The sequence below is a fragment of the Eptesicus fuscus genome, chromosome 1, assembly GCF_027574615.1.
Source record: "Eptesicus fuscus isolate TK198812 chromosome 1, DD_ASM_mEF_20220401, whole genome shotgun sequence".
Lineage (NCBI taxonomy): Eukaryota > Metazoa > Chordata > Mammalia > Chiroptera > Vespertilionidae > Eptesicus > Eptesicus fuscus.
In genome coordinates, this window is record NC_072473.1 from 5517006 (window position 1) to 5537685 (window position 20680).

A 20680-nucleotide genomic window follows, 5' to 3' on the forward strand; every position below is an offset into this window, starting at 1 on the left:
GATCGGAATCAATTTGACCCAGGAAACCCTAGTGAGCATGCCCAGAGATTGCCTTTTATGCCCCCATACTGATACATTGATAGGTAGACTTCCAGGTAATTTCTCCCATTGTTTGTCTCCACATTAATGACTGTGGAATGTTTGCAGGTGTCTCTTCATGTGAAGAAGGTGTCATCGACCTCTTCAAGTGTTCAGGTATTGGTCATGAGTCTCCAACAAAGCCATTGATCAGCCCTAACCAGTTTGGCTCAGTGGATAGAGTGTCGGGCCAGGAGACTTACAGGCCCCAGGTTTGATTCCCATGATAGGCATGTACCAGGGTTGGGGGTACATCCATACTGGGATGTGTGCAGGAGGCAGCTGATCAATGTTTCTCTCTCATCATTGTTTCCAACTCTCTATCACACTCCCTTCCAATCTGTAAAAAAATCAATAAAATATATATATTTTTAAAAAGCCATTGGTCAAGCCAATGTTCAGTTCTCTCAGTAGACTAAGACGTGTACGCCACACATTTTCCACAGTGTGTCTATCAGGTCACAGTGAGCACATCCCCAGGAAGCTATCCACGGTAGGTGTGCAGGCATCCAGTAGGTATGAGGGTCAGGCATGAAGTGGGCCTAAACCACAGCACAGACCAGCCGATCTTCATGTTCCTAAGGCAGCAATGACTGTGTACCTAACACTTCCTGGTTCCATCGCTTTGGTACAGGTGGTCAGATAATAACCCTCTGTTTTTACTTTTTCTCTTTCAGACATAAGTCATGTGTACTGCTGATATCTGGTGAGTTCCCTGGCCTTCCCAAACCCGTTAGTAACCTCAGGATTTTGTGAGGGATACCCTTGAGAGATGACAGTGTCTGTTGAGGAAGTTTTTGACCAGATTTAATAGAGTTATCAAGCATCACTTGGAGAATTTCATCTTAACGGACAGGAAAAGCATCCTTGGCCAGTGTGGTGGTAAAACAAGTTGTTATGCTAAACACTTTTGTCACATGTGCTTCTTCAGATTCTTGTGAGGAGAACTCGGTGAGCTAACTATGGTCGTTATGGGAATCTGCCTCTAAAGCTGGTAGGTTGTCAAGTGCACATCATCTGATACTCAAGGTGAGGTTAAGTGAAGAGGATTCTCTTAACACTTGTGTTAATTACCTTGTTGTAGGGGGAGGTTGGCGACATCACTGGTACTGAGGTAATGGCTGTCCACAGTACCAGACATGTCGCCCTCCTCCCCCTACAAAAATCCCAGCACAGACCACGTGATGCTCACATGTCTAGGTAAGTGATGCTGTGTGCTAGCGCTCATTGTCGCCATGATTCCCTTTTAGGGATTCAGTAAGAAATGATGGATTCCTTGCCAATCATATTAAGTGGGAGTTTACAGTTTTCTGTTTTAGAGAAGGTTTACATTTCCTCCTGTGCCTGTTCCAGGATTATAGGCACACTGGTACTTATCCTGGCTGCCACCTACAGTACTGATCTTATGCTTTTCACAGGTGTCCAATCCCAAGTGACATGTTTGTAACAGTGGTGGCCACTCTGGATGGCTGCTGGTATCCAGGTAGAGTTGATGTGCCTCATACTGGATGGGGTTTTATTATGGGTGTTCTGGTGTGAAAAGTGTTGTCCTTTACAAACATTCATGACTTACAGGTTCCTGTGCAGAAATCAGGATGACGGTAACCTTGCCCCGAAATGAAGGACGTGGCTGTTAAGCAGACAAGTGGTGATGTGGCCTTCAACCACCGCATGAGCCCTCTGATCTGCAGATCGCTAGGTAAGTGCTGATGTTTTTCCCAACATATTGAGGTGACACTCTTTTTTCTGCAGATATTCAGGTAGGAGATGATAGTCCTCAGCAATCGAGGTAGCTGCACGTTGTTAATGTCATATTTTAGAGACTATTTTTCTTTAACCCTGAGAGGGATGAGGTATTGCTGTATCCAAGTCCTTTACATAGTAGGCCAAGCCACAGCACCAACCATGGAAGTGCTGTAGGTGTCCCGTGGTGAAATGTCATATCTGACCTTGTCCGGACCTCGTAGTTCTGCAAAGTATTCGGGCATACTTGTTGGTGTCTTACAAAAGGAAATGTCACAGCTAATCTTGGGTGTCCCACTACAAAGTTCTGTGCTTTCACAATCATTATTACTGTGACGTGTTTACTGGGAGTCAGGTAAGAAATTCTAGGGACCATACAGGTACCAGCAAGCACATTGAATCCTCAGTTTGGTATGTTAGACAACACCTAATTTTGAACTGTATGATTGGTGAGCGATTGGAAGATATCAGTGTAACTACCACGGGTCTCCCAAGTCACATTAATCACTGGATTTTTCATTCTCTGAGGGGCCAGTCATCATATGTAGGTGTCTCTGGCAATGACATAGATTTGAGAGCACTGCGAGATGCTAGGTATAGTTGGGGTGTGCAGTGGTGGCCCTCAACAAGGCTGTTTTCATTCTCATTTCTAGAAGGTTTGACAGTGGCACATACGGCATCCTGTGTTTTCCTGGTTGCAGTCTAGATACCATAGTGAAATTCATCAGGATTATTGCCCAGACAGTGCATGAACCCAATAAGTGATGACCTGTGCCTTAGGAATCCGACAGACCCTGTGACATTCAGATATCTAGGTGAGGGTGTATGGTATCCCTAACACCGTGTTATTGTTTTGCAGGTGACTCGTGAGTTACTTCTCAGTACTCTGCTATGAGATTCTGTGACATACAATCATGAGATTATGATGGATGTGAATAATGATGTTTTCTGGACTCCATATTGAGTGTCTTCTTGGCCTTTAGGCAGTTCGGAATCCATTTGACCCAGGAAACCCTAGTGAGCATGCCCAGAGATTGCCTTTTATGCCCCCATACTGATACATTGATAGGTAGACTTCCAGGTAATTTCTCCCATGGTTTGTCTCCACATTAATGACTGTGGAATGTTTGCAGGTGTCTCTTCATGTGAAGAAGGTGTCATCGACCTCTTCAAGTGTTCAGGTAATGGTCATGAGTCTCCAAGCAAAGCCTTTGATCAGCCCTAACCAGCTTGGCTCAGTGGATAGTGTGTCGGCCAGCAGACTTACAGGCCCCAGGTTTGATTCCCATCATGGGCATGTACCTGGGTTGGGGGCACATCCGCAGTGGGAGGTTTGCAGGAGGCAGCTGATCAATGTTTCTCTCTCATCATTGTTTCCAACTCTCTATCACACTCCCTTCCTCTCTGTAAAAAAATCAATAAAATATATATATTTTTAAAAAGCCATTGATCAAGCCAATGTGCAGTTCTCTCAGTAGACTAAGACGTGTACGCCACACATTTTCCACAGTGTGTCTATCAGGTCACAGTGAGCCCATCCCTGGGAAGCTATCCACGGTAGGTGTGCAGGCATCCAGTAGGTATGGGGGTCAGGGATGAAGTGGGCCTAAACCACAGCACAGACCAGCCGATCTTCATGTTCCTAAGGCAGCAATGACTGTGTACCTAACACTTCCTGGTTCCATCGCTTTGGTACAGGTGGTCAGATAATAACCTTCTGTTTTTACCTTTTCTCTTTCAGACATAAGTCATGTGTACTGCTGATATCTGGTGAGTTCCCTGGCCTTCCCATACTAGATAGTAACCACAGGATTTTTTGAGGGATACCCTTGAGAGATGATAGTGTCTGTTGAGGAAGTTTTTGACCCGATTTAATAGAGTTATCAAGCATGAGTTGGAGAATTTCATCTTAACGGACAGGAAAAGCATCGTTGGCCAGTGTGGTGGTAAATCAAGTTGTTATGCTAAACACTTTTGTCACATGTGCTTCTTCAGATTCTTGTGAGGAGAACTCGGTGAGCTAACTATGGTCGTTATGGGAACCTGCCTCTAAAGCTGGTAGGTAGTCAAGTGCACATCATCTGATACTCAAGGTGAGATTAAGAGGATTCTCTTAACACTTGTGTTAATTACCTTGTTGTAGGGGGAGGTTGGCGTCATCACTGGTACTGAGGTAATGGCTGTCCACAGTACCAGACATGCCGCCCTCCTCCCCCTACAAAAATCCCAGCACAGACCACGTGATGCTCACATGTCTAGGTAAGTGATGCTGTGTGCTAGCGCTCATTGTCGCCATGATTCCCTTTTAGGGATTCAGTAAGAAATGATGGATTCCTTGCCAATCATTTTAAGTAGGAGTTTACAATTTTCTACTTTACAGAAGGTTTACTTTCTTACTGTGCCTGTTCCAGGATTATAGGCACACTGGTACTTATCCTGGCTGCCACCTACAGTACTGATCTTAGGTTTTTCACAGGTGTCCAATCCAGAGTGACATGTTTGTAACAGTGGTGGCCACTCTGAATGGCTGCTGGTATCCAGGTAGAGTTGATGTGTCTCATTGTGGATGGGGTTTTCTTATGGGTGTTCTGGTGGCAAAAGTGTTGTCCTTTACAAACATTCATGACTTACAGGTTCCTGTGCAGAAATCAGGATGACGGTAACCTTGCCCTGAAATGAAGGACGTGACTGTTAAGCAGATAAGATGTCATGCGGCCTTAAACCATAGCATGAGCCGTCTGATCTCAGATCGCTAGGTGAGCTCTGATGTTTTCCCAACAAAACTGATGTGACACTCTTTTTGTTGCAGGTATTCAGGTAGGAGATGATAGTCCTCAGCAATCGAGGTAGCTACAGGTTGTTAATGTCATATTTTAGAGACTATTTTTCTTTAACCCTGAGAGGGATGAGGTATTGCTGTATCCAAGTCCTTTTCGTAGTAGGCCAAGCCACAGCAGTAAACATGGAAGTGTTGTAGCTGTCCCGTGGTGAAATGTCATATCTGACCTTGTCCAGACCTCTCAGTTCTGCAAAGTATTCGGGCATACTTGTTGGTGTCTTACAAAAGGAAATGTTGCAGCTAATCTTGGGTGTCCCGCTACAAAGTTCTGTGCTTTCACAATCATTATTACTGTGACGGGTTTACTGGGAGTCAGGTAAGAAATTCTAGTGACCACACAGATACCAGCAAGCACATTGAATCCTCAGTTTGGTATGTTAGAGAACACCGAATTTTGAACTGTACGATTGGTGAGCGATGGGAATATATCAGTGTAACTACCACGGGTCACCCAAGTCCCATTAATCACTGGATTTTTCATTCCCAGAGGGGCCAGTCATCATATGAAGGTGTCTCTGGCAATGGCATAGATTTGAGAGGACTGCGACATGCTAGGTATCGTTGTGGTGTGCAGTGGTGGCCCACAACAAGGCTATTTGCATTTTTATTTTTAGAAGGTTTGACAGTGGACACAAATGGCATCCTGTGTTTTCCGGGTTGCAGTCTAGATACCATGGTGAAATTCATCATGATCATTGCCCAGACAGTGCATGAACCTGATAAGTGATGACCTGTGCCTTAGGCATCCGACAGACCCTCTGACATTCAGATATTTAGGTTAACGTGTATTGTATCCCTAACAACGTGTTATTGTTTTGCAGGTGACCAGTGAAGTCCTTCTCAGTACTCAGCAATGAGATTCTGTCACATACACTCATGAGAGAATGATGGATGTGCATAATCATGTTTTCTTGAGTCCATATTGAGTTTCATCTTGGCCTTTAGGCTGTTCGGAATCCATTTCACTCAAGAAAAACTTGTGAGCATGCTTAGAAATTGCCTTTTATGCACCCATACTGATACATTCATAGGTAGACTTCCAGGTAATTTCTCCCATGGTTTGTCTTCACATCAATGACTGTGGAATGTTTTCAGGTATCTCTTCATGAAAAGAAGGTGTCATTGACCTCTTCAAGTGTTCAGTTAATGGTCATAAGTCTCCAACTGAAGCCATTGACCATTGCAATATGCAGTTGTCACGTGTACGCCACCCATTATCCACAGTGTGTCTTTCAGGTCACCGTGACCCATCCCCGGAAAGCCTATTCACATTAGGCGTGCAGGTCTCCAGTAGGAATGAGGGTGAGTGATGAAGTGGGACTAAACCACAGCACAGACCAGCCAATCTTCATGTTCCTAAGGCAGCGATAACTGTGTATGTAACAATTCCTGGTTCAATCCCTTTGTCGCAGGTGGTCAGGTAATAAACTTCTGTTTTTACCTTTTCTCTTTCAGACATAAGTCATGTGTAATGTTGAGTGTCTTGTGTGGATGATGTCCGGTGAGTTACATGGTATTCCCAAACTAGTTATTAACCAAAGCATATTTTGAGGGATACCCTGGAGAAATGATGGTGTCTGCTGAGGAAAATTTTGACCAGATTTAATAGAGTTATCAAGTTTGAGTAGTGTGTTTCATCAAATGGATGTAAAAAGCATTATTGGCAGGTGTGTTGCTAAAACAAGTTGTGATCCTAACCAACTTTGTCACATGTGATTCTTCAGATTCTTCTGCGGAGAACTTAGTGAGATCACTATGGTCTTAATTGGGACCTGCCTGTAAACGGGGTAGGCGGCCAAGTGGATCCTACCGCTGTGCACAACATCTGATACTCAAGGTGAGGTTAAGTGAAGAGGATGCTCCAAACACGTGTGTTAATTACCTTGTTTGTAGGGGGAGGTTGGCGGTATCACTGTTACTGATGTAATGGCTGCTCACAGTTCCATAAATGCTGCCCCCCCCCTACAAAAGCCCAGCACAGACCACGTGATGCTAACATATGTAGGTAAGTGATTCAGTGTGCTCACACTCGTTGTGGCCATGATTCTCTTGCAGGGATTCAGGTAAGAAATGAAGGATTTCTTGCCAATCTTCTTGAGTAGGCGTGTACAGTTTTCTATTTTAGAAAAGGTTTACGTTTCCAATGTGCCTGTTCCAGGAGTGCAGGCACACTGCTACTTATCCTGGCTTGCCAACCCCCTGTACTGATCATAGGCTTTTCACAGGTGGCCAAGCCCAGAGTACGTGTTTGTGACTGTGGTGTCTTCTGTGGATGACTGAAGGTCTCCAGGTAGAGTTGATGTGTCTCATAGTGGACCAGGTTGCTTCAGGGTGTCCTGCTGGGGAAAGGTTTGTCGTTTACAGACATTTCATGACTTTTAGGTTCCTGTGCAGAAATCACAATGACTGTATCATTGCCCAGGAAGTAAGGACATGGCTGTTATGCAGGTAAGTGGTGATGTGGGATTCAAGCACACCATGAGCCATCTGATCTGCAGATCACTAGGTGAGCACTGATGTTTTTCCCCACAAAATTGAGGTGACCATCTCATCTTCGCATGTATTCAGGTAGGAAATCAGATTCCTTGCCAATCTAGCGACCTCCAGGTTGTTCATGTGATATTTTAGAGCACATTTTTCTTTAACCCTGAGAGGAATGAGGTATTGTTGTATCCAAGTCCTTTTCATAGTAGGCCAACCACAGCACCAACCATTGAAGTGCTGTAGGTGTCCCGTGGTGAAATGTCATATCTGACCTTGTCCGGACCTCGGAGTTCTGCAAAGTATTCGGGCATACTTGTTGGTGTCTTACAAAAGGAAATGTCGCAGCTAATCTTGGGTGTCCAGCTACAAAGTTCTGTGCTTTCACAATCATTATTACTGTGACGGGTTTACTGGGAGTCAGGTAAGAAATTCTAGCGACCATACAGGTACCAGCAAGCACATTGAATCCTTAGTTTGGTATGTTAGAGAACACCTAATTTTTAACTGTACGATTGGTGAGCGATGGGAAGACATCAGTATAACTACCACGGGTCTCGCAAGTCACATTAATCACTGGATTTTTCATTCTCTGAGGGGCCAGTCATCATATGAAGGTGTTTCTGGCAATGGATTAGATTTGAGAGCACTGCGAGATGCTAGGTATAGTTGGGGTGTGCAGTGGTGGCCCACAACAAAGCTATTTGCATTCTCATTTCTAGAAGGTTTGACAGTGAACACATACAGCGTCCTGTGTTTTCCGGGTTGCAGTATAGATACCATGGTGAACTTCATCATGATCATTGCCAGAACAGTGCATGAACCTAATAAGTTGTGACCTGTGCCTTAGGCATCCGACAGACCCTCTGACATTCAGATATTTAGGTGAGGGTGTATTGTATCCCTAACACCGTGTTATTGCTTTGCAGCTAACCCGTGAAGTCCTTCTCAGTTCTCAGCTATGAGATTCTGTGACATTCACTCATGAGAGAATGATGGGTGTGAATAACGATGTTTTTTGGAATCCATATTGAGTGTGTTCTTGGTCATAAGGCAGTTCGGGATCCATTTGACCCAGGAAATCCTAGTGAGCATGCCCAGAGTTTTCCTTTTATGCCCCTACACTGATCGATTGATAGGTAGACATCCAGGTAATTCCTCCCACAATCTGTCTCCACATTAGTGACCACGGAATGACGGCAGGTGACTCTTCTAGAGAAGAAGGTGTCATGGACCTCTTCATGTTTCCTGATAATGGTCATGAGTCCCCAACCAAAGCCATTGACCAAAGCTATGTGCAGTTCTCTTAGTAGACTAAGTCTTGTATGACACTCATTTTCCATACTGTCTCGTTCAGGTCACTGTGAGCCCATCCAGGGGAAGCCTATCAAAGTAGGTGTGCAGGCATCCAGTAGGTATGGGGGTCAGGGATGAAGTGGGCCTAAACCACAGCACACACCAGCCGATCTTCATGTTCCTAAGGAAGCAATGACTGTGTACCTAACACTTCCGGTTCCATTGCTTTGGTGCAGGTGGTCAGGAAATAACCTTCTGTTTTTACCTTTTCTCTTTCAGACATAAGTCATGTGTACTGCTGAGTGTCTTGGGAGGGTGATACCTGGTGAGTTCCCTGGCCTTCCCAAACCCATTAGTAACCACAGGATTTTTTGAGGGATACCCTTGAGAGATGATAGTGTCTGTTGAGGAAGTTTTTGACTGAATTTAGTAGAGTTATGTAGCGTGAGTTGGAATCTTTCATCGTAATGGAAGGGAAAAGCATTGTTGCCACGTGTGGTAGTAAAACAGGTTGTTATGGTAAACACGTTTGTCACATGTGCTTCTTCAGATTCTTGTGAGGAGAACTCAGTGACCTAACTATGGTCTTTATGGTAACCTGCCTCTAAAGCTGGTAGGTCGTCAAGTGAACATCATCTGATACTCAAGGTGAGTTTAAGTGAAGAGGATGCTCTTAACACTTGTGTTAATTACCTTGTTTGTAGGGGGAGGTGAGCGGCATCACTGGTACTGAGGTAATGGCTGCCCATAGTACCAGACATGCCGCCCTCCCCCCCCTACAAAAATCCCAGCACAGACCACGTGATGCTCACATGTCTAGGTAAGTGATGCTGTGTGCTAGCGCTCATTGTCGCCATGATTCCCTTTTAGGGATTCAGTAAGAAATGATGGATTCCTTGCCAATCGTTTTAAGTGGGAGTTTACAGTTTTCTGTTTTAGAGAAGGTTTACGTTTCCTACTGTGCCTGTTCCAGGATTATAGGCACACTGGTACTTATCCTGGCTGCCACCTATGGTACTTATCTTAGGCATTTCACCTGTGTCGAATCCCAAGCGATATGTTTCTAACAGTGCTTTCCACACTAGATCGATGCTGGTATCCAGTTAGAGTTGATGTGTCTCATTGTGGAATCCTTTTGATTCAAGAAACCCTTGTGAACATGCCCAGACATTGCCTTTTATGCCCCCATACTGATACATTGATAGGTAGACTTCCAGGTAATTTCTTCCATGGTTTGTCTCCACAACAATGACTATGGAATGTTTGCAGGTGTCTCTTCATGAAAAGAAGGTGTCATTGGTGTCATTGACCTCTTCAAGTGTTCAGTTAATGGTCATAAGTCTCCAACCAAAGCCATTGACCAAGGCAATATGCAGTTGTCACGGGTACGCCACCCATTATCCACAGTGTGTCTTTCAGATCACAGTAACCCATCCCCGGAAAGCTTATCCACGTTAGGAGTGCAGGACTCCAGTTGGAATGACGGTCAGTGATGAAGTGGAACTGAACCACAGCACAGACCATCTGATCTTCATGTTCCTAAGGCAGCGATAACTGTGTATGTAACAATTCCTGGTTCAATCACTTTGTCACAGGTGGTCAGGTAATAAACTTCTCTTTTTCCCTTTTCTCTTTCAGACATAAGTCATGTATAATGTTGAGTGTCTTGGGTGGATGATGTCCGATGAGTTACATGGTATTTTCAAACTAGTTATTAACCAAAGCATATTTTGAGGGATACCCTGGAGAAATGATCATATCTGCTGAGGAATATTTTGACCAGATTTAATTGAGTTATCAAGTTTGAGTAGTGTGTTTCATCCTAATGGACGTGAAGAGCATTGTTGGCAGGTGTGTTGCTAAAACAAGTTGTGATCCTAACCAACTTTATCACATGTGATTCTTCAGATTCTTCTGCGGAGAACTCAGTGAGATCACTATGGTCTTAATTGGAACCTGCCTGTAAACGGGGCAGGTGGCCAAGTGGATCCTACCGCTGTGCACAACATCTGATACTCAAGGTGAGGTTAAGTGAAGAGGATGCTCTAAACACTTGTGTTAATTACCTTGTTTCTAGGGGGAGGTTGGCGGTATCACTGTTATTGATGTAATGGCTGCCCACAGTACCAGAAATGCTGCCCCCCTTCCTCTACAAAAGCCCTGCACAGACCACGTGATGCTCACATGTGTAGGTAAGTGATGCAGTGTGCTCACACTCGTTGTGGCCATGATTCTCTAGCAGGGATTCAGGTAAGAAATGAAGGATTCCTTGCTAACCTTCTTAAGTAGGCGTGTACAATTTTCTATTTTAGAGAAGGTTTACGTTTCCAATGTGCCTGTTCCAGGATAGCAGGCACACTGCTACTTATCCTGGCTTGCCAACCCACTGTACTGACCATAAGATTTTCACAGGTGGCCAATCCCAGAGTACGTGTTTGTGACTGTGGTGTCTTCTGTGTTTGACTAAAGCTCTCCAGGTAGAGTTGATGTGTCTCATAGTGGACCAGGTTGTTTCTGGGTGTCCTGCTGGGGAAAGGTTTGTCGTTTACAGACATTTCATGACTTTTAGCTTCCTGTGCAGAAATCACAATGACTGTATCATTGCCCCGTGAAGTTCCTCTCAGTACTCATCTATGAGATTCTGTGACATACACTCATGAGAGAATGATGGATGTGCATAATGATGTTTTCTGGACTCCATATTGAGTCTCTTCTTGGCCTGTAGGCAGATCGGAATCCATTTGCCCAAAGAAACCCTCTTGAGCATGCCCAGAGATTGCTTTTTATGCCCCCATACTGATAAATTGATAGGTAGACATCCAGGTAATTCCTCCCCCAGTCTGTCTCCACATTAGTGGCCTTGGAATGATGGCAGGTGATTCTTCATGAGAAGACAGTGTCATGGACCTCTTCAAGTGTCCTGGGAATGGTCATGAGTCTCCAACCAAAGCCATTGACCAAAGGTATGTGCAGTTCTCTTAGTAGACTAAGACTTGTATGACACCAATTTTCCATAGGGTCACTTTCAGGTCACAGTGAGCCAATCCAGATGAAACCTATCCTCAGTAGGTGTTCAGGCATCCAGTAGGTATGGGGTTCAGGGATGAAGTGGGCCTGAACCACAGCACAGACCAGCCGATCTTCATGTTCCTAAGGCAGCGATGTCTGTGTACCTAACACTTCCTATTTCCACCGTTTTGGTAAAGGTGGTCAGGTAATAGCATTCTGTTTTTACCTTTTCTCTTTCAGACATAAGTCATGTGTAATGCTGAGTGTCTTGGGAGGGTGATATCTGGTGAGTTCTCGGGCCTTCCCAAACCCGTTAGTAACCGCAGGATTTTTTGAGGGATAACCTTGAGAGATGATAGTGTCTGTTGAGGAAGTTTTTGACCAGATTTAATAGAGTTATCTAGCGTGAGTTGGCATCTTTCATCGTAATGGACTAGAAAAGCATTGTTGGCAAATGTGGTAGTAAAACACGTTGTTATGGTAAACACTTTTGTCACATGTGCGTCTTCAGATTCTTGTGAGAAGAACTCGGTGAGCTAACTATGGTCGTTATAGGAACCTGCCTGTAAAGCTGATAGGTTGTCAAGTGCACATCATGTGATACTCAGGGTGAGGTTAAGTGACGAGGATTCTCTTAACACTTGTATTAATTACCTTGTTGTAGGGGGAGGTTGGCGACATCACTGATACTGAGATAATGGCTGTCCTCAGTACCAGACATGCCGCCCTCCTTCCCCTGCAAAAATCCCAGCACAGACCACGTGATGCTCACATGTCTAGGTAAGTGATGCTGTGTGCTAGCGCTCATTGTCGCCATGATTCCCTTTTAGGGATTCAGTAAGAAATGATGAATTCCTTGCCAATCGTTTTAAATAGGAGTTTACAATTTTCTATTTTACAGAAGGTTTACTTTCTTACTGTGCCTGTTCCAGGATTATAGGCACACTGGTACTAATCCTGGCAGCCACCTGCAGTACTGATCTTAGGCTTTTCACAGGTGTCCAATACTGAGTGACATGTTTATAACAGTGGTGTCCACTCTGGATGACTGCTGGTATCCAGGTAAAGTTGATGTGTCTCATTGTGGATGGGGTTTCCTTCGGGTGTGCTTATGGGAAAAGTGTTGTCAGGTTCTTGTGCGCAAATCAGGATAACTGTAACCTTGCCCTGAAATGAAGGATGTGGCTGTTATGCAGATAAGTGGTGATGCAGGCTTCAACCACAGCATGAGCCCTTTGATCTGGAGATAGCTAGGTTAGCTCTGAAGTTTTCCCAACAAAAGTGATGTGACACTCTTTTTTTGCAGGTATTCAGGTAGGAGATAATAGTCCTTAGCAATCGAGGTAGCTCCAGGTTGTTAATGTCATAGTTTAGAGACTATTTTTCTTTAACCCTGAGAGGGATGAGGTATTGCTGTATCCAAGTCCTTTTCGTAGTAGGCCAAGCCACAGCACCAACCATGGAAGTGCTGTAGGTGTCCCGCGGTGAAATGTCATATCTGACCTTGTCCGGACATCGGAGATCTGCAAAGTATTCGGGCATACTTGTTGGTGTCTTACAAAAGTAAATGTCGCAGCTAACCTTGGGTGTCCCGGTACAAAGTTCTGTGCTTTCACAGTCATTATTCCTGTGACGTGTTTACTGGGAGTCAGGTAGGAAATTCTAGGGACCATACAGGCACGAATAAGCACATTGAATCCTTAGTTTGGTATATTACAGAGCATTTAGTTTTGAACTATATGACTGGTAAGCGATTGTAAGATATCATTGTAACTACCACGGGTTTCCCAAGTGACATTAATCACTGGATTTTTTATTCTCTGTGGGACCAGACATCATATGAAGGTGTCTCTGGCAATGGCATACATTTGAGAGGACTGCGAGATGCTAGATATATTTGGTGTGTGCAATGGTGGCCCACAATGAGGCTATTTGAGTTTTATTTTATAAAAGGTTTGATAGTAGACATGTATGGCATCCTGTGTTTTCATGGTTGCAGTCCAGGTACCATGGTGAACTTCTTCATGACCATTTCCTGGACAGTGCATGAACACGGTAAGTGATTACAGGTGCCTGAGGCATCCGATACATCTTCTCACATTCATATATCTAGGTGAGGGTGTATGGTATCCCTAACACCATGTTATTGCTTTGCAGCTAATGCATGAAGTCCTTCTCAGTACTCAGCTATGATATTCTGTGACATACACTCATTAGAGAATGATGGATGTGCATAATGATGTTTTCTGGACTCCATATTGAGTGTATTCTTGGCCTGTAGGCAGTTCGGAATCCATTTGACCAAAGAAACCCTAGTGAGCATGCCCAGAGATTGCCGTTTATACCCCACACTGATAGATTGATAAGTACATGTCCAGGTAATTCCTCCCATAGTCTATCTCCACATTAGTGACCATGGAATGATGGCAGGAGACTCTTCTTGAGAAGAAGGTGTCATGGACCTCTTCAAATGTCCTGGTAATCGTCATGAGTCTCCTACCAAAGCCATTGACGAAAGCTATGTGTAGTTCTCTTAGTAGACTAAGACTTGTATGACACCGATTTTCCATAGTGTCTTTTTCAGGTCACAGTGAGCCCATCCCCGGGAAGGTATCCACGGTAGGTGTGCAGGCATCCAGTAGGTATGGGGGTCACAGATGAAGTGGGCCTAAACCACAGCACAGACCAGCCGATCTTCATGTTCCTAAGGCAGCAATGACTGCGTACCTTACAATTCCTGGTTCCATCGCTTTGGTACAGGTGGTCAGATAATAACCTTCTGTTTTTACCTTTTCTCTTTCAGACATAAGTCATGTGTACTACTGATATCTGGTGAATTCCCTGGCATTCCCAAACTAGTTAGTAAGCACAAGATTTTTCAGGGGATACACTTGAGAGATGATAGTGTCTGTTGAAGAAGTTTTTGACCAGATTTAATAGAGTTATCAATCATGAGTTGGCGCCTTTTATCGTAATGGACGGGAAAAGCATTGTTGGCAAGTGTTGTGGTAAAACAAGTTGTTATGCTAAACACTTTTGTCACATGTGCTTCTTCAGATTCTTGTGAGTAGAACTCGGTGAGCTAACTATGGTCATTATGGGAACCTGCCTCTAAAGCTGGTAGGTGGTCAGTGGTTCCTACTGTGCACATCATCTGATACTCAAGGTGAGGTTATGTGAAGATGATTCTCTTAACACTTGTGTTAATTACCTTGTTTGTAGGGGGAGGTTGGCGACATCACTGGTACTGAGGTAATGGCTGTCCACAGTACCAGACATGCCGCCCTCCTCCCCCTACAAAAATCTCAGCACAGACCACGTGATGCTCACATGTCTAGGTAAATAATGCTGTGTGCTAGCGCTCATTGTCGCCATGATTCCCTTTTAGGGATTCAGTTAGAAATGATGGATTCCTTGCTAATTGTTTTAACTAGGAGTTTACAATTTTCTATTTTAGAGAAGGTTTACTTTCCTACTGTGCCTGTGCCAGGATTATAGGCACACTGGTACTTATCCTGGCAGCCACCTGCAGTACTGATCATAGGCTTTTCACAGGTGTCCAATCCCGAGTGACATGTTTGTAACATTGGTGTCCACTCTGGATGACTGCTGGTATCCAGGTAGAGTTAATGTGTCTCATACTGGATGGGGTTTGCTTATGGGTGTGCTGGTGGGGAAAGTGTTGTCCTTTACAAACTTTCTTGACTTTCAGTTTCCTGTGCAGAAATCAGGATGACGGTAACCTTGCCCCGAAATGAAGGATGTGGCTGTTAGGCAGATAAGTGGTGATGATGGCTTCAACTACAGCATGAGTCCTCTGATCTGCAGATTGCTAGGTGAGTTCTGATGTTTTCCCAACAAAACTGATGTGACACTCTTTTTTTGCAGGGGTTCAGGTAGGAGATGATAGTCCTCAGCAATCGAGGTAGCTCCAGGTTGTTAATGTCATAGTTTAGAGACTATTTTTCTTTAGCCCTGAGAGGGATGAGGTATTGCTGTATCCAAGTCCTTTTCGTAGTAGGCCAAGCCACAGTACCAAGCATAGAAGTGCTGTAGGTGTCCCGTGGTGAAATGTCATATCTGACCTTGTCCAAACCTCGGAGTTCTGCAAAGTATTCGGGCATACTTGTTGGTGTCTTACAAAAGGAAATGTCGCAGCTAATCTTGGGTGTCCAGCTACAAAGTTCTGTGCTTTCACAATCATTATTATTGTGATGGATTTACTATGAGTCAGGTAAGAAATTCTAGGGACCATATAGTCACTAGTAAGCACATTGAATCCTTAGTTTTGTATGTTGGAGAACACCTAATTTTGAACTGTATGATTGTTGAGCGATTGGAAGATATCAGTGTAACTACCGCGGGTCTCCCAAGTCACATTCATCACTGGATTTTTCATTCTGTGAGGGGCCAGTCATCATATGAAGGTGTCTCTGGCAATGGCATAGATTTGAGAGGACTGCAAGGTGCTAGGTATAGTTGGGGTGTGCAGTGGTGGCCCACAACAAGGCTATTTGCATTTGAATTTCAAGAAGTTTTGACAGTGGAAACATATGGTATCCTATGTTTTGCTGGTTGCAGTCTAGATACCATGGTGAAATTCATCATGATAATTGCCCGGATAGTGCATGAACCTGATAAGTGATGACCTGTGCCTTAGGAATCCGACAGACCCTGTGACATTCAGATATCTAGGTGAGGGTGTATGGTATCCCTAACACCATGTTATTGTTTTGCAGGTGACCGTGAGTTCCTTCTCAGTACTCAGCAATGAGATTCTGTGACATACAATCATGAGAAAATGATGGATGTGCATAATTATATTTTTGGACTCCATATTGAGTGTCTTTTTAATCTGTAGGCAGTTCGGAATCCATTTGACCCAAGAAATGCTAGTGAGCATGCCCAGATATTGCCTTTTATGCCCCCCATACTGATGCATTGATAGGTAGACTTCCAGGTAATTTCTCCCAAGGTCCATCTCCACATTAATGACATTGTGGAATGTGTTTAGTTAATGGTCAGGAGTCTCCAACCAAAGGCACTGACCAAAGCAATATGCAGTTGTCATGTGTATGCCACTCATTATGCACAGTGTGTCTTTCAGGTCACCGTGAGTCCATCCCCGGGAAGCCTATCCACCTTAGGTGTGCAGGCCTCCAGTAGGAATGAGGGTCAGTGATGAAGCGGGACTAAACCTCAGCACAGACCAACCGATCTTCAAGTTCCTAAGGCATCGATAACTGTGTATGTAACAATTCCTGGTTCAATCATTTTGTCGCAGGTGGTCAGGTAATAAACTTCTGTTTTTACCTTTTCTCTGTCAGACATAAGTCATGTGTAATGTTGAGTGTCCTGGGTGCATGATGTCCGGTGAGTTACATGGTATTCCCAAACTAGTTATTAACCAAAGCATATTTTGAGGGATACCCTGGAGAAATGATGGTGTCTGCTGAGGAAGATTTTAACCAAATTTAATATAGTTATCAAGGTTGACTTGTGTGTTTCATCCTAATGGACGTGAAAAGCATTGTTGGCAGGTGTGTTGCTAAAACAAGTTGTGACCCTAACCAATTTTGTCACATGTGATTCTTCAGATTCTTGTGAGGAGAACTCGGTGAGCTAACTATGGTCTTAATTTGAACCTGCCTAAAAACGCGGTAGGTGGCCACGTGGATCCTACCGCTGTGCACAACATCTGATACTCAAGGTGAGGTTAAGTGAAAAGGATGCTCCAAACACTTGTGTTAATTACCTCGTTTGTAGGGGGAGGTTGGCGGTATCACTGTTACTGATGTAATGGCTGCTCACAGTACCAGAAATGCCGTCCCCCGCCCCCTACAAAATCCTAGGACAGACCACGTGATGCTCACATGTGTAGGTAAGTGATGCAGTATGGTCACAATCATTGTGCCCATGATTCTCTTGCAGGGATTCAGGTAAGAAATGAAGGATTCCTTGCCAATCTTCTTAAATAAGCATTTCCAATTTTCTATTTTAGAGAAGGTTTACGTTTCCAATGTGCCTGTTCCAGGAGTGCAGGCACACTGCTACTTATCCTGGCTTGCCAACCCGCTGTACTGATCGTAGGATTTTCACAGGTGGCCAATCCCAGAGTACGTGTTTATGACTGTGGTGTCTTTTGTGGATGATTGAAGGTCTCCAGGTAGAGTTGATGTCTCTCATAGTGGACCAGGTTGCTTCAGGGTGTCCTGCTGGGGAAAGGTTTGTCGTTTACAGACATTTCATGACTTTTAGGTTCCTGTGTGGAAATCACAATGACTGTATCATTGCCCAGGAAGTAAGGACATGGCTGTTATGCAGGTAAATAGTGACGTGGGATTCAACCACACCATGAGCCATCTGATCTGCAGATCACTAGGTGAGCACTGATGTTTTTCCCCACAAAATTGAGGTGACCATCTCTTCTTTGCCTGTATTCAGGTTGGAAATCAGATTCCTTGCCAATCTAGCGACCTCCAGGTTTTTCATGTGATATTTTAGAGCACAGTTTTCTGTGCTCTAAACCTAATTACCAAAAATGGAAGTGTTGTAGGTGTCCCGTGGTGAAATGTTGTCATATCTGACCTGGTCCGGACCTTGGAGTTCTGCAAAGTGTTCTGGCAGAGTTGATGGTGTCTTACAGAAGGAAATGTCACAACTAATCTTGAGTGTCCCACGACAAATTCTGTGCTTTCACAATCATTATAACCGTGACGTGTTTACCAGGAGGCAGGTAAAAAATTCTAAGGACCATAAAGGTACTAACATGCACATTGAATCTTTAGTTTGGTATATTATAGAACATTTCGTTTTGAACTATATGATTGGTAAGCGATTGGAAGATATCAGTGTAACTACCACAGATCTCCCAAGTGACATTTATCACTGAATTTTTTATTCTCTGAGGGACCAGACATCATATGAAGGAGTCTCTGGCAATAGCATAGATTTGAGAGGACTGTGAGAGGGTAGGTATAGTTTGGGTGTGGAGTGGTGGCCCACAATGAGGCTATTTGAGTTTTCATTTCTAGAAGGTTTGACAGTGGACATGAATGGCATCCAGTGCTTTCATGGTTGCACTCCAGATACCATGGTGAAATTCTGCATTACCATTTCCTGGATAGTGCATGAACGAGGTAAGTGATTACCAGTGCCTTAGGCATCTGACAGACCTTCTGACATTCAGATGTCTAGGTGAGGGTGTATCGTATCCCTAACACCGTGTTATTGCTTTGCAGCTAACCCGTGAAGTCCTTCTTAGTACTCAGCTATGAGATTCTGTGACATACACTCATGAGAGAATGATGGATGTGCATAATGATGTTTACTGGACTCCATATTGAGTGTCTTCTTGGCCTGTAGGCAGACCGGAATCCATTTGGCCAAAGAAACCCTCGTGAGCTTGCCCAGATATTTCCTTTTATGCCCCCATACTGATAGATATGTAGACGTCCAGGTAATTCCTCCCACAGTCTGTCTCCACATTAGTGGCCATGGAATGATGGCAGGTGATTCTTCATGAGAAGACAGTGTCATGGACCTCTTCAAGTGTCTTGGGAATGGTCAGGAGTCTCCAACCAAAGCCGTTGACCAAAGCTATGTGAAGTTCTCTTAGTAGACTAAGACTTGTATGACACCGATTTTCCTTAGTGTCTCTTTCAGGTCACAGCCAATTCAGGGGAAGGCTATCCACAGTAGGTGTGCAGGCATCCAGTAGGTACGGGGGTCAGGGATGAAGTGGGCCTAAACCACAGTGCAGACCAGCCGATCTTCATGTTCCTAAGGTAGCGATGACTGTGTACCTAACACTTCCTGGTTCCATCGCTTTGGTGCAGGTGTTCAGGTAATAACCTTCTGTTTTTACCTTTTCTCTTACAGACATAAGTCATGTGTAATGCTGAGTGTCTTGGGAGGGTGATACCTGGTGAGTTCCCTGGCCTTCCCAAACCAGTTAGTAACCACAGTATTTTTTGAGGGATAACCTTGAGAGAAGATCGTGTCTGGTGGGGAAGATTTTGACCGGATTTAATAGAGTTATCAAGCATTAGTTGGCATCGTTCATCGTAATGGACATGAAAACATTGTTGGCCATTGTGGAGGTAAAACAAGTTGTTATGCTAAACACTTTTTTCACATGTGCTTCTTCAGATTCCTGTGAGTAGAACTTGGTGAGCTAACTATGGTTGTTATGGGAACCTGCCTCTAAAGCTGGTAGGTCGTCAAGTGAACATCTTTTGATATTCAACTTGAGTTTAAGTGAAGAGTGTGCTCTTAACACTTGTATTAATTACCTTGTTGTAGAGGGAGGTTGGCGACATCACTGGTACTGAGGTAATGGCTGTCCACAGTACCAGACATGTCGCCCTCCTCCCCCTACAAAAATCCCAGCACAGACCACGTGATGCTCACATGTCTAAGTAAGTGATGCTGTGTGCTAACGCTCATTGTCACCATGATTCCCTTTTAGGGATTCAGTAAGAAATGATGGATTCCATGCCAATAGTTTTAAGTAGGAGTTGACAATTTTCTATTTTAGAGAAGGGTACATTTTCTACTGTGTCTTTTCCAGGATTATAGGTACACTGGATCTTATCCTGGCTGCCACCCACAGTACTGACCTTATGCTTTTTCACAGGTGTCCAATCCCGAGTGACATGTTTGTAACAGTGGTGGCTACTCTGGATGGCTGCTGATATCCAGGTAGAGTTGATGTGTCTCATTGTGGATCGCAGTTTTTTTATGGTTTTGCTGGTGGGAAAAGTGTTGTACTTTACAAACCTTCATGACTTTCAGGTTCCCGTGCGGAAATCAGGATGACTGTAACCTTGCCCCGAAATGAAGGACGTGGCTCTCAGGCAGATAAGTGGTGATGCGGCCTTCAACCACAATATGAGCCCTCTGATCTGCAGATCACTAGGTGAGCTCTGATGATTTACCCAACAAAATTGAGGTGACACTCTTTTTTTTATCAGGTATTCAGGTAGGAGATGATAGTCCTCAGCAATCGACGTAGCTCCAGGTCGTTAATGTCATATTTTAGAGACTATTTTTCTTTAACCATAAGAGGGATGAAGTATTGCTGTATCCAAGTCTTTTCGTAGTAGGCCAAACCAAAATACCAACCATGGATGTGTTGTAGGTGTCCCGTGGTGTAATGTTGTCATATCTGACCTAATCCAGACCTTGAAGTTCTGCAAAGTGTTGGCAGATTTGACAGTGTCTTACAGTTGA

The 20680-nt window shown here is 44.1% G+C and overlaps 1 non-coding gene across 1 annotated transcript; it reads left to right on the forward strand.

The window, feature by feature from the left end:
• Positions 1-19747: 19747 nt before the first annotated feature.
• Positions 19748-19827, forward strand: MIR9186A (microRNA mir-9186a). Its single transcript, NR_129116.2, is given in 1 exon segment — positions 19748-19827. It is a non-coding gene; the product is annotated as a microRNA mir-9186a (primary transcript).
• The last annotated feature ends 853 nt before the right edge of the window (positions 19828-20680 follow it).